We start from the raw sequence: 13,938 nt of genomic DNA, 5'->3' as shown, positions 1-13,938 counted from the left end.
TTCCGTTATGTTGGATATTAAAAAGGAATCCAAAAATCGCGAGATCCGATGACATAACAATGACTTTTGCCTTGTTTTTGATTCTGAAAAAGTACGAAAGTAGCGATCAGGCTCGGCTCAGTACTCGGATCCCCTAAGTTCGGGTGTTTTTGGTTCTCGAGGAACCAAGCCTGAGCATCTCTAACTTAAATACAGAATCTTGGTTTCCAGATCAGCAACTTGCTCGCACCTTGCACAGCAGTATTTACCCTCAAATGGTTGTTCCAGGAGGGTATACATAACACAAGAGGTATATCTTGGATGGCTTTACCAATCATGAAATCCACACTAACTGATATTCACTTAAATTCTACCGGGATACTTGCTATAAAATAATGCATATTAATTATCTAAAAATATTTAAAACAATACACATGTATAATACAATATTTTATTTAATGAGTATTAATTAATTTGTGTGCCAGGAAAATGAAAAGCCTTGCACAGCTCATAAACCTAAATTGATTTTCTACTTCTGATTTTGTGTAAATTGGTGCAAGACACTTTGCATGGCTTAAATGTCTGCTCACCTCTGCCTCACGCTTTTAGCGGTTAAATCTTTTACATATAGCACCTTGCAAAAGTATTGGGAATACTTGACAAATTCTCTCATTTTACCAGTTTGCTAAATAGCAAATCCTACACTGAAATTTTATTATCTGTGATATTTTTATTTTAAAACACTGAAACACAATTTTTTTTTTATATGATTTTTTTATGATTACAAAAAATCTTAAGAAACTAGACAAAACTGTCTGCATAATACTTAATCCCCATAATCCCCCTAATATTTCATAGAGCCACCTTTGCAGCAATAACAACAATAAGGGGTATATTTACTAAACTGCTGGTTTGGAAAAGTGGAGATGTTGCCTACAGCAACCAATCAGATTCTAGCTGTCATTTTGTAGAGTGCACTAAATAAATGATAGCTAGAATCTCTACTTTTTCAAACTCACAGTTTAGTAAATCTAGCCCTAAGTCTTTAAGTCTTTTGAGGTAAGTATGTACCAGTTTTTAACACTGTCTAGGAGTGATTTTTGACCTGTTCTTTAAGTCAGGTTTGCTCCAGTTTGTTCTATTGTACCTAGTGATAGATTGCGGTCAATGCTTTGACTGGGCCATTGCAAAACATTCAGCTTTTTTGTTCATTTGCCCTATTTGTTTGGGATAATTTTTGCCCAAGCTTTTTTCGAAGACAGAAACAGGTTGTTTTGCAGAAAAAACAGTGAACGTGAATGGTGAATGTGAGCCGTAAATTTCAGATCAGGGTCTATTGATGATTGTAGCATGAACATATTCAAGGCCATTGAACTGAAATTTAATCAATTTTCGAACCATTTTGAGCATCTTTATTCCAGTGTCACCTGTTGAGATATGTGATTGTTGGACTCTCTGTTGCTCCTCTCATAAGCCTGGTTGTTTGCGCAGAGAATTTTGAGGGAGTACATTTTCTATTCAATGTATGGATGGTTTAATTTATCTTCCACATCCTGATAATGGAACCAACAGTGAACACTGGAACATCCAAACACTTGGATATTGTTTTAATCCTTTCCATATCCATGCTTCTGTATTTTTTTTATCTCTAAAGGTCTCCACTTTCACAGCTGTCATCCAGATTCACAGTCAGAATAATGCTCCCTTATCTGTGGGGTTTTCATCTAGAAAATATGGCAGCTATTTTAATTATTTACTCATGGAGGCCAACTGTAAGGCAATAATGTAACCTGCTGCTGTAAAAAAGAGTCTGTGGGCTAAATAGAAACTAAATAAAAAAGAAACAGCACTGGAAACTAATTGCCAATAACCATAGATGAGTTCATGAAATGGTTAAAAAAAATTAAATGTATTAAAATACCAGTCAATAAAAACAATGCAATATCTAATATATAAAAGCCTAGCGGCGTTTGTTAGTGTGTGTGTGTGGAAAAAACTAGCGGGTGACAGAGTGCTCAAGCTGCAGCGCCACCTGCTGGGCGGAGTTATATACTACACTGACCTACTAAATTCTTAGCATTATCTAATATATAAAAGCCTAGCGGCGTGTGTTAGTGTGTGGAAAAGACTATTTTCTCAGAAAGGGCTCATCCAATTGACCTGAAATTTGGTATACTGACATTATTTGACAAAAAAATTATAATAGTGAAGTCAGTTAACTTCCATCATCCCCCCTTCCCCCCGTGGGAGAGGTAGTAAAGGCTAAACTTACCAGTTGAGGGCTCAAACTCATTTTCGTGAGGTAATTTTACCTCATGAACACACATGCTGTGTTAGTGTGTGTGTGTGTGTGTGTGTGTGTGGAAAAAACTACCGGGTGACAGAGTGCTCAAGCTACAGCGCTACCTGCTGGGCGGAGTTATATACTACACTGACCTACTAAATTCTTAGCATTATCTAATATATAAAAGCCTAGCGGTGTGTGTGTGTGTGGCGATGAAGATGACAAGAACCTTTTTAACACCTTAAGTAGCTTGATTTGACTAGAATGCATGACTATCATGCACGGGTTAACTTGTAATATAATAATATCCTATATAGATATCATATAAATACATATGAATAATCAAAATTACTCTATAATGACACTATCAGTGAACCACAATTAATAGATCAAATAGACCCATATAGCAAGTAAAACTATACCATAGAGTCCAATAGGCTGTAAAGGATCACATAGGTTAAATAGTGGATTTCATGAAAGTTGTCTAATCTATATATTATATTTGCTATTTAACCGATGGACTAGTCGTCTTAGTGATTAATACTTCTATATCAGTGATGGCTAACCTGTGACACTCCAGGTGTTGTGAAACTACAAGCCCCAGCATGCTTTGCCAGCTATCAGCTAGTTATCTACTGGCAAAGCATGCTGGGTCTTGTAGTTTCACAACATCTGGAGTGTCACAGGTTATCCATCACTGTTCTATATCATATTTCCGCCAATAGCATAAGTACTACTTGAGATATAAGAACTCCACATCTCTTAATTGAGTAAATTTTCCTAACACAATATATATAAGAGTCAAGTGAATCAACCAATAAACCTGCATCAATAGGTACATAGATAGCCGTGATAAAATGTATATATCTTGATAGAGGTAAGCTAGAGTCCAATCATGTGGGTCACCTTAGGAATGGATATCAAACCCGCTTTCTCTGCTCCCACCGGTCTCCAATCAAAGCGCACTAAGAACAGCTTGAGTCCAGGAAACAAATATTCAGCTGTTCGGATATTCGCTAATATTCAGCATGATATAGTTTTACTTGCTATATTGGTCTATTTGATCTATTAATTGCCTTTCACAGATAGTGTCATTATAGAGTCGTTTTGAATATTCATATGAATTTATATGCTATCTATATAGGATATTATATTATATTGCATTGTTTTTATTGACTGGTATTTTAATAACTTGTATGTTTTTTAACCATTTCATGAACTCAGCTCTGGTTATTGTGAATTAGTTTCCAGTGCTGTTTCTTTTTTATTTAGCATCTTATTTTTTTTTGTTTGTTATACAGGGCATCATTGTACCTATGCCAAAGCAGAGAGGATTGCCCACGATCCTCCAAAGAAATACACTGTACTTCCCATACACATCCGTGTGGAATCCTGTAGAAATAGCCATATAATCTGCAATTCGATTTTGATAACATTTGAGAATTGAAGGACACTTAGGCTGCACCTCCAGTTGATAAATAACCAGGAGTGTAACAATAGGGGACTACAGGGCTCGAAGTCGATGAGAACCCAGCAATGCTGGTGTGAGGGGGGCCCAGCTATACCGTATGCCTCCCACCCTTGAGAGGAGGCCCACTGATCCTGCCTGGGGCCCCCACTCTGCTTTCAAAAGAGCAGAGCCAAGGCTTCATCAGAGCGACACAGGCACCAGACCACACATGCTCAGAAAAGGTCCCCTGCTCTGCTTTATTGAGAGCAGATGGGGAGGGGTCCATCAGGCGAGAACAGACTCACAGACCCCTACCCAAATTTTGTTATGGGGCCTTGCACTGTTATGCTGATTTCGCAACATTGAATTACTAAATTAATTTCCTTCCACTGAAGGATTTTTATCTCTTGCAATCCCTAACACTTTCCAATAGAAACAAATTATACCAATTGTACAGTGACTGGTATTACACTTAAAACTGTATTATTCTAATAAAAGCATATTATCACATTTTAAATAAAGACCCAAAAACGGACAGAATAAAGATGAAATTATATGCCATTGAAATGTCAGTAAACGTAGCAACTACATGCGCAATCCTTTAGAAACAATGGAAATAAACACAACCACTTCCTACGTGCTGTGTGATTAAAAACTGATCAAGGTTAATGCCAAACACTTAATTCTATACAAAAGTCAAACAATTCACTATACCATCAGGCTTAAAGATTGGATGAATGCAGTTCACCGTGAAGTAGACTGTACAGTATATAAAGCGTAGACTTCAAGGTCGCAAGTAAGTGACAAGAGCTTCTACACAAAAGAGAATCCTGGTTTTATTTGTAGGATAAGTGAAAACCCTTTACATTCAAAGCAAGAATTCTTGTGCTTCAATGTAAATCCTTATTGTCAAATACAAACCAAAAACTGCAGCTGAGCTCATACATATAGTGCATTTCATTCAACAGAATTCCCTATATGAAAACAAAATAATGTTCAATATGATTGTACTATCATGTTTATTTATATAATGGTGATTTTCCATTGGGCAGTACAATATGAGTATAAACACGGTACTGTATGCCTTTAAAAGACTATTAAATCTAAAATACAGTGTATCTTATACAAAAAATGTAATATATAACAAATATGCAAAAACATTTTTTTTGCTTGCATCCCTTGAGAAAGGGAATTCTGCGAAAAACTGTCAGATGATCGCACTAGAGCAGGGGTCAGGGAAATTTTTTACCCCCAAATATATTTAGATACACCGACGTTACTCCCTTGATTTGAAAGTAAGGAAATCCTATATTATTAATTATTGGAATTCAAAATTGTATTGAATCTATTCAAAATTTCTTTGAAAGCTGCAACTTCAAAACTTCAGGTTTTGGAGAAATGATGTTGCTTCATTTTTGATTCGAGAGCATCAATATTGGGGTATTTTGATGTAAGAGCAATTTGGATACAGTCTTCAGCGTCCAATCAATTTCTCTGATTTGTTTTTATGCTCGCTAGAGTGGAAAATCCTTGTTGCAAAAGGCAGCAACTTTTTGACTGCCTCCTCATGTGCAATTTTGAATGCCTTTGCAGCTGTTGACTTCCAAAAATATGACAGATCTGCTTTGTTTTCAAATGCATTACGTGCTTCATTATTGCATCAAAGCTCAAGAAGTGCCTCTGCCAAACCTTGAGGATCTTCTGGTACAACAGCGATTTCACATTTAAAGTTGTCTACAATCCAACTGACAGCATTTGAATCTGCAGCATTACCCCCAGGAATTTCATTTTTACCCCATTTTCGGTAATTTACCCCTGTTCCCTGACCACTGCTCTAGTGATATTGATTTTAGTATTATTTTCCCTAGCAATTAAACACCTGCGTTGTGAGTGAATCTTTTTATTACTTTTTATTCTTTTCACAACATACTGTATATATTACAATAAATACTACTCTTAGAGGTCCTTGCTTGGATCTATATTATTATATTATAGAGTACCAGAGAAGGGAGAAGTTGAGGAATCTGTTACAAGGGTTCCGCAGCGCCGTACACTGTACAAACAGTAGACTATACAGGGTAAGACATTACTGAACAATAAACAATAAATACCAAACTTTAGAGGCTCCAGGCAGGCTAATGCAGTAAGTATGGAGCAGAAGAACAGGTATGGATACAGGAGGGAAGAGGGCCCTGCTTACATCCTAAGGAAATTGACATATATTGAAAAATACAAAAAGTTTAGAATATATAGTGTTTTTTTGGAGTGTGCAACTGCGTTGACACTGACAGGCAAACACCCTTTTTTAATATAGATATCACTGAATGACCTTTTCAGAATTGACAAGTATTGCAAAATAGAAAAGCATTTAGAATACATAGCTTTTTTGGGGTGTGCAGCTGCGTTGACACTTACAAGCAAACACCCAGCGTTTTTTCAAAAATAATTCAGATGTCTCTGCCCCACACAAGATTATTTTCACTAGAAAAACGTAGAATTTTCAAAGAAATAAATCAATTTGTTTTTTGTTTTCTGCTAATAGTCATACAGCCATATCTGCTTGCGATCACTGAAACCTGGCTATCCCCTGAGGACACTACCTCTCCTGCCTTTCTCTCTTTCGAGGGCTTGTCCTTCTCCCACACACTCAGACCAGGGGACCAGCAAGGTGGTGGAGTTGGTATACTTTTTCCCCTTGCTGCACTTTCCAGGTTCTTCCCCTGAACCTTTCCTCTCTTTCTCCTTGTTTTAGGTACACTCTATCCGCCTGTTTCACCCAGCCCGCCGTCTTTTATTCCTTGATTACTTCACCATCTGGCTCTCTCACTTTCTCTCCTCTGAACTTCCCTCCATCATCTTGGATAACCCTTTAGGCAATTCCTAAAGCTTCCAAACTTCTCTCCCTCTCTTCCCTTTGTCTCTTTCAATGGACCTCCTCTCCCTCCCACCTCAGTGGCCACTCCCTTGATCTGGTCTTTTCACACCTCGGTGCTGTCTCCAACCTCACTAATTCATCCTTTCTTCTCTCTGACCACCACCTCCTCTCTTTTAGCATCTCTCCACCCTCTCTCCTTCCCCATCCCCTAAGGTTACTCTCACAAGGAGTAATCTTGACACAGTTGATCCTACCACATTCTCCTCTCCCTCATCATCACTCTATCTTGCCCTGATGAGGCTGTCTCCTTTTACAATCACACCCTTACCACTGCACTTGACTCTGTTGCCCCAGCTGTCACCATCAAGGTGCCTCAACTGTAGTACTGAAAACTTACCCACTATCTTCAAAAATGCTCCCACAGTACAGAACGGCTCTGGCTTGCCTCTTACAGTTTGGCCCTATCACTCTCTAAACAATCCTTATTAAAGGCTCTCGTTTCCCCCTAATCCTCCACCTTCAGTTGCGTTTTTGCCACCTTCAACTCCCTACTCTCCTCTCCTCCCTCTCCCACTCCCACTCCCCCCTCTCTCTCTGCTGTTAACTTTGCTACCCACTTCACCTCCAAAATTGAGTCAATATGTCATGACATCTCCTGTCAGCAGTCCCTTCTTGTCTCACCCTCTCCCCTCCCTGCCCAACTCTGTCCCCACTCCCACTCTCCTCTGTGGATTATATCTCCTTTCCCTCCTCTTCACTTGCTAGCCCACCCTCTTTTACTTCCTTTACTTTGCAGACGAAGTCCGCGCCCTTTTCTCCTCCTCACCCCTCCACCTGCCAACAGGACCCCATCCCCTCCCGCTTCCTCTGCTCCCTGTCTTTTGCGGCCTGCTCCCACCTTGCCCACCTTCTCAACCTATCCCTCTCCTTTGAAATCTTCCCCTCCTCCTTTAAATATGCTCTTGTCTCCCCCATACTCAAGAAACCATCCCTTGACCCTGCCTTTCTTTAAAATTACCACCCTAATTCACTCCTTCCTTTTGCCTCCACATTTCTCAAATGGGTTGTCTAAAACAATCTCACCTCCTTTCTCTCTTCCCACTCATTCCTTGACCCACTCCAATACGATTTTGACCTTCTCCACTCCACCTAAACTAATGACCTCACTAAGGTCACTAATGACCTTCTCTTTGCTAAATCCAAAAGACACTTCTCCATTATCCCTTCTTATCCTACTTCACCTCTCTGCTGCCTTTGACACCATTGAACGTGCACTCCTTTTACAAACTCTCAAATCTATAGGCCTCTATAGCATTGTCATCTCCTGGTTATCCTCTTACCTCGCCAAGTGCCTCTTCTCAGTCTCTACACATGACTCCACATCCCCCCTCTTCCCTTACCTGTTGGCGTTCCCCAAAAATCCATTCTTAGCCCCCTGCTTTTCTCCCACTACACCTCCTCCATTGGTATCCTCATCCGCTCATTTGGCCTCCAGTACTACCTCTATGCTGATGATACCCAAATGTATCTTTCATCCCATGACCTCTCTCCTTCCCTTTTTTCTCGTGTCTCCTGCTGTCTCTCGCCCATCTCATCTTGGATGTCCCTGCGCTTTCTTGAACTCAATATTTCCAAGACTGAACTTATCATCTTCCCCCTTTCAGTGCTCTCCCACTTCCCCATCTCTATTTCTGTTAATAACACTACCCTCCTTCCTGTCCCTCAAGTCCGATGCCTTGTGGTCATCCTTGAGTACTCCCTCTCCTTCAAACCTCACATTCTGTCCCTCTCAATATCCTTTTATGTCCACCTTCGGCATATTTCTAAGATACGACCCTTTCTCACCATGGAAGCCACCAAAACCATTGTTCACTCTTTTGTAATCTCTCGCCTTGACTACCCTAACCTTCTTCTCTCTGGCCTACCTGATTCTCACCTCTTAAGCCTATCTTCAATGCATCTGCCCGCCTCATTTTTCTCTCCGGCCGCTCTCTTTTGTCCCCCTCCAACAGTCCCAACATTAGCTTCCCGTGGCCTACAGACTTAAATTTAAACTGCTCACACACACCTTCAAAGCTTTCAATCAATTCTCCCCCCCAACATTTCCAACTTCATGTTTACCTACACTCCTCGCCGCCCCCTCCGCTCTGCCAGTGACCCTGTCTCACTACTTTACTGATCACCTCTTCAGCTGTGAAACGATGCTCCACGTTCCCTGAGGTTAGCATCTACTTTCAAAGGCTTCAAGCATGCCCTTAAGACTCATTAATTTATTCAAGTGTATCGGTCTTCCTAACTCCCTCCGTCAGTACCACCATAATTGTCTCTCCCCCTTTCCTCTTTAGGATGTAAGCTCTCACGAGCTAGGCCCTCATTCTTTGTGTTCTCCTCCTAATATTCCATCCCCCTCTGTAACTCTTGGCCTGCTTCCCTAGCACTGTTTTTTTAAGCTTCAAACTACTTCTCGCTGATTACTACCATCACTTTCACTCACTGTCCCAAAAATATTTTGATCTGCATTACCATGTTACCTGTATTTTATTTTAATTTTATTGTTTTATATATATTCATTCACTATATCTGATCTTTGTATTTTGCTCTTCATGTATCATGTTTTGTCATGGATCACTGTTTTCTGTTTAAGTCATGTACAGCACTGCGGACCCTTTGTGGCGCCTCATAAATAAATGATAATAATAATAATAAAAATAATAATAATAATAATAAAAATAATAATAATAATAATAAAAACAGCAAAAGCACACTGTTTTTCTCCACTAAATATACTACTTTGTTCAGAATGATATCTAAATTAATATATATGCTAGTACTATTATATATACATAAATAACAACCAGTAAGCCGTCTAAACTCTACTACTCCGCCTAAACTCCCTGACAGATTTAGTTTTGCATTGATATTTTCCTGAATATTATGTTTTGTCTTGTTTTGAGATTCGGAATTGGCACGCAAAACCGACTAATGACGCAATTTCGCTCAGAACCCCAAATCTCGGATCTCTCGGATTTCTCTGAATCCAAACCGCTCAACTCTACTATAAAATATATATTCTTATAATATATTTACAGAGTTTATATATATATATATATATATATATATATATATGTATGTATAAATATATATGTAAATATGTGTATATATATATATATATATATATATAAATTATATATACACACACTCATATATATATATATATATATATATATATACACACACACATATCACCCTTGATGCACATATTGGATCATAAATTTAACATTTCTTAAGTGACTGATGACCCAAGATGTACACGCTCTGGACTCTGTATATTTATGTGTTCATTATCTTACTACAGTGAGTGAGGTAAAAGGTTATAATAATTTAACCTTTTACCACCTTCTGGAAGTAAAATCTTAGTCTGATTATCTCTAAATCCAGCTATTTATTTTTTAGGGAAAGGGAACCTACTGAAATTCAGTTATATAAACATCTGTAGGCAAGTTACACGCACTGTGTACTACTGTACTGTCAGTTGATACACTTATCGCTCACAATTGACGTATTCCCGGCACACTGATTATCATCCTTGTGGTCTGAGGTTTCTCTATAGATTATCCTCGCTATCTTCTTAGTCTGTCACAATATTCTCATTTCATATACTTTATTGCAAAATTCTCCTCAATGTTCCTCTTCCTCACCTTTCACATGTTCTCCCCCTTCTCTCTTGCTCTCTTCCACTCAGTTGTCTCACCCATTCGTGGTCCCAGTCACTTGACCCTTATCTTTTTTTAATTTCTCAACATACTCCTTCCTGCTCATTATCTTTTTGCACATTCCTTCGTGCACATTCATTTCTAATGTCGACACTGTTTTTCTGTAGTGTTAACATTACTGAAACAATTTCAGCAACACTGGTAACATAAATTAACATTCTTATTAGCATGAGTTATATAATCAAACAAGCAAAAAAAAATAACCTGTACGTTGTTATATCTTCCTTTTCAGGCATAAAAAGTAAATACGCTACTTAGAAATGTCTGTTTCTACAGGATCAGTAGTAAAAGAACTTTGCTTTTCAATGTGAAGGCCTAAGTGATCATTCAGTTAGTGTATAGTTAGCCAGGAATTCCAGGATGAAGAACCTTGTGTGAGTAAATTCCAAGCATTTGCTTTAACATAACACACCAAATCCACCATCATAGGTACATATATACTTATTGTCGTGTTAACTTATGTAATGATGAACTGAAAACTCTGAAATATTTTTGCATTGTAAATAGTATTTAAAGTGATACACAAAAATGGCTCAAGACAATATTTTTTCTAAAGTGCTTATTCCAGAAAAGTATCTCTGGAGCTCCTGTGCTTGCTAAAATGCAGTTGAAATTAGAGTACAATGGATTGAGATAACTCCTATTCCTTTTGGGATAACACAGGCTGCATCTGGACAGTGACTTTTAAATTGACTGATTTGGAATGCAGTGACTGCTGCTATATTTGTTTCTCATCTTAATACTGAAAAGTCAATGCAGTAAGTCATGATTATACTTGCTGATGTTTCTCATATTACTTACACCGAGGAGTCCGACGTGACCTTCGGCCACTGCCTGCACTTCTGATTAAAATATGTGCATCACTACGGAAAGAAATGGACATGAGGACAAATAGGAAAAAAAGACTTAAATTGGGGAACCTTATACGAAATTTAAAACAAAAATTTCCTACGGACAGACAATAATCAGTATCATAAAACCTGACCAGATAATTTTATTTTACCTATTAGTTGAAATGATGTTCTTCAATCTGTCTTATGTCTGTTCTGCTGGCCTGCTGTCACTGCATGGATATGCTGGATGGGAAGGCAGCCAAACCAATTCCTGTATATTAAAATTTCCATCTGCCTTTATGATCATTGGCTCTTTGCATAAGTGCACAGAAAGATTAAGTGCTGTGAAGCAACATCATGGAGACCAAGAATAGCCAGATCAAATACATATATTATGCTTCAGTATAATATAGTATGATGCGTACCTGCACCAGGCCACAGATCCCAATTTAGGTTACCTTGTGTATAGTCCAGGCCTGTAAATGTAAAACCTAAGGCCACGTAGAATTGGCCTCTATTGCAGTCTGAACGTATACAGTAAAAGTTGTACATAAAATGTGGGAATGGGTGTATGCGTACAATTTGTTTTGTGCACGTCACAGTAGAAAAATGCATTTATTATGCAAAAAATATCAGAGCTGCTTTCTCACACTTTATCCAATCAAAATGAAGACGCTCTGGGCTGGTAAGTTGTGTGCAGGCCTCCACAATTTCAGTGTCATTTAATATGTGTTTTTTATCATTAGGATATCCCGGAAAAGGTAGAAGAGAGAAGATGTACAGGGTCGGACTGGCCCGCCGGGGGCCCCGACCCTGATGGTTCCCCTCTTCGTTTGTGGGTGGAGTGGGTACCTACAAAAAAAGAAAAATGGAAAAAAAAAATACTCACGTGATCCTCCCTCCCTCTGCTCCGTTCACACTGGATGTCAGGCGTGACGTCATTACGCCCGACGTTCAGTGAGGAGTGGCGCAGAGAGGAGTCAGCAAGAAGACAGAAGACAGGAAGAGAAGGAAAGAGAAGAAAGAAGCTGATAGAAAAGATAAGTGAAGGAATGGAAGCAAGGGGGAGCAAAGGCAGCATATCAGACATGAAGTGCACAGTAATGTGTGTGTGATGGCACGGAGAGCTTGTGGCAATGTAATGTGTGTGTGTGTGTGTGTGTGTGGTAGGTGGTGGCTAACTAATGGGTGCTATTTTATTTGTGGGGTGATGGTGGGGCAATTTAATTTTATAAATGGGACTATTAATTTAAGATGGGGTGGTTTGGGGGCTATTAATTGAATATGGGACTGAGTTTGAGGAGCATGAGGTCTATTTATTAAATGTGAATATGAATTTAATGACAGTGACGGTTGCAGGAAATAGGTATATTTATTATACGTAAATGCTATTAATTTATTGCTAGGGTTGTTTGTATGAACCGGTAGTCCCACGTATGAAAATGCTATTTTTAACACTTTTAAACACTATTAACTCAAATCTCACTGCATATCATACTATCAGCATGAGGCTGTTTGTTCCTAAGAAGGGGGCCTGATAATCATCAGCACAGATCTTTGCGCCAGAGATCAAGCACCTGCAACATATATACCTCCTAACAGCTTATCTACAGCTGCATTCGCGTCTAATTGTACAGCAATTACATGAGCATGCACTTACTGTACTCTCCCTATGCTTGCACACCCATTCACTGCTCCATTCTGCACCTCTGGACATAAGGAGATGGATGTCAGGATACACAAAATTATTAATATTGACATATGCAGATGCATTTTTGGTGTGCATGTGCAGTAGTTAAAATGCAGATTTTATGCCAAAAAAGAACAAACTCTAAATTAGGTCCTATATGCACATTTCTCTAACTGTGACTGATGATAAAAGCTGAAATATTTTTATAACTGAGAAAAGGCATTCCATACAGCTCTTCCAAATGTTAAGATGAAAAATTTCAGGCGTCTGCATCAAGAAGAAAAGGTAATAACTCTGAGAAATATGGGATACTGACCTGGATCAACCTTGTAGAAATTTGGCACCAACACAGTGTCACAGATCTGATTTGTGAGATTCTGCCACTTATGTTTGCTTGCACTTGTATAGGCAAGATGGGGAGGGAAGGGCATAGGATAAGCAGGGATGTCGAGAGGGTGGGGGTCCTGTCTGGGGGGCCACTTGTCTCTACTGGAGACAAGTAGTTTATTTTATTTTTTTTCATTATTTTTTTTCACTTGCTTTTTTTTTGTTGCACCAGGTGCCATGTTACCATTTGACAAAACCTAGGTGGTTATCTAGAGCCCAAGGGTTTAGCAGGCACCTTTATATTGGTAATGGGCTGGGAGTACGGTGCCAGGCTATGATGCCACAGTCTGGCAACACATTCACAAAAGGAAAGCATGACCCTCCAGTTAATGTAAGAAGTGGGGTGGGGAAGCGCCCTTCAGGAAGAGCGAGGCCAACGAGAAGGACATGCACCACCTATGGAGTAAAGAAGCAGGCTTTGACCCTGCCCAATAATCCCTTATATCTATGAATTATATGAAAAATGAATGATGTTCAATTTAGTGGTTATATTGGGATTTAAAAAGAATAGTGGAAATTAATTAAGTGGACCATATTGGATTGGATTGGATTTATGGTTTTCAATTGTGTAACACATGCGTTTTTTAGTTCAGATTTAGAAGGCCAGTTATGATTAAGTTAATATTAAGTATGTTAAGGTCCATTTGTTGGACTATGCTTTGCAATC

Source organism: Mixophyes fleayi, chromosome 5 (genome assembly GCF_038048845.1).
Source record: "Mixophyes fleayi isolate aMixFle1 chromosome 5, aMixFle1.hap1, whole genome shotgun sequence".
Taxonomy (NCBI): Eukaryota; Metazoa; Chordata; class Amphibia; order Anura; family Limnodynastidae; genus Mixophyes; species Mixophyes fleayi.
The sequence above is the reverse complement of the archived record's forward strand: the minus strand, read 5'-3'. Positions refer to the sequence as shown.